At 43.5% G+C, this 1,819-nt stretch overlaps 1 protein-coding gene across 1 annotated transcript in view; it reads left to right on the forward strand.

Moving 5' to 3' along the window:
• LOC105817670 (zinc finger protein 221-like) overlaps positions 1 to 1,819 on the forward strand; it is a 15,193-nt gene that overhangs the window by 514 nt on the left and 12,860 nt on the right. The window lies entirely within an intron of this gene.

Here is a 1,819-nt window from a genome sequence, read left to right on the forward strand (position 1 = left end):
TTTTATATTTTCAAAGAAAAAAATTTTATTTTTTTCTGCTTAGAGGAATAACACTCGAACACTGAAAAACACATTGTTACTGAAAAGTATCCGATGCCCTATGCATCTCTGCATCTGTATCTTTTTAATATCATTTATAATAAACTAGTAAACATAAGTGCTTCCTTAAGTTCTGTGAGCTGCTCCAGCAAATTAATTGAACCCAAAGAGGGGGTTGTGGGAACCCCAGCTTCAAGCTGGTTGGTCAGAAGTTCCACAGGCCCAGACTTGCAACTAGTGTCTGAAGGTGAAGGACAGTTTTGGGGACTGAGCCTCAACTTGTGGGATCTGATGTTATCTCCAGGTAGATAGTGTTACAATTGAGTTAGAGGACACCCAGCTGGTGTTATATGAAATAATACTCAACATCACCAATTATCAGGGAAATGCAAATTAAAACCACATTGAGATATCATCTCACACCTGTTAGAATGGCAGTTATCAGAAAGACAAAAGATAAGTTTTGGTGACAATGTAGAGAAAAGAAAACACTTGCACGCTGTTGATGGGAATGTAAATTAGTGCAAGCATTACGGAAAACAGTATAGAGGTTCCTCAAAAAATTAAAAACAGAATTACTGTATAATCCAGCAATCCCACTACTAAGTACATATCCAAAGGCAGTTAATCAATATGTCAAAGAGATATCTTCACTCCCATGTTTACTGCGGCGTTTTTCACAATAACCAAGATATGGAACCAACCTGTTATAACTGTCCATCAGTATATAAATGGATAAAGAAAATGTGGTATGTATATGCAATGGAATACTACTCAGCCATAAAAACGGAAATCCTGTAATTTGCCAGAACATAGATAAACCTGGAGCACATTAAGTAAAATAAGTCAGACACAGAAAGACAAATACCTCATGATCTCCCTTACACATGGAATCTAAAGAAGTTGACCTCATACAAGTAGAGAGTAGAATGGTGGTTATCAGTAGAGTGGTGAGGAGGGGGTGTGCTGGAGATTGTACGTATTTACATACCATCCTACCCCGGTCATCCAGTTTTAGCCTCATTATCACCATATTCTACTAAACATTAGCCGCCTTCTCAGTTATCTACTGACCCCTGAACAGTTATTTCCCATTAATTCCTTGAAGATTATATCTCCTCACTTGTTCCCTTTCCAATAATACTCCTGTCATAATTGGAGGAATTGAGACATCAGGAGTTCGTGTCTAGGGAATATTTTTGCTCGAGGACTCAGGGAACGGTAAGGACGACTGTTAGTGCAAGACCATATTACCACCCAAGACCTTGAGATTGTGGGATTCGTTCCTCATTGTAAAAGTGTAATCAAAATAGCTCCAAGTAGTCGCAACACTTCCCCATGGAGGAGGAGCGACTAGGCCGTTTTTCCCTCCGCGTTCTGGGAAGCGTCCAGGCTCTGCCGCGCCCAGGCGCTTTGGTTCCGGCGGGCGGACCCGGGGAATTCTGGGAAGTGTAGTCCATACGCTCTTGGCGAAGCGGGCACTTCCGTTCCCGGAGCGCGGTTGCTTCCATTTTTTCTGTGCTGGTTTGCGTTATTGTCTGTCTCGCGGGCCCTTCTGAGTTTTTTGGACGTACACTTGGAACCGTCAATGAACCAGCTACCGATTTAGGGGAAAAGAAGCTACGGCGGAGGTTTGGAGGGGCGAGGGCGGTGGTTTGCGATCTCATCGGCGGAGCTTCTTGCGTTTGGGGCTGTCCTTGTATCACCGGGGGAGTTGGGGACTTGGTCGAGGGTGTGTCGCCTGATTTGGGGGTTTCTGGGACTCTCAGCTCGCCCAATC

This window comes from Propithecus coquereli, unplaced genomic scaffold, assembly GCF_000956105.1.
Source record: "Propithecus coquereli isolate 6110/MARCELLA unplaced genomic scaffold, Pcoq_1.0 Scaffold42, whole genome shotgun sequence".
NCBI lineage: Eukaryota > Metazoa > Chordata > Mammalia > Primates > Indriidae > Propithecus > Propithecus coquereli.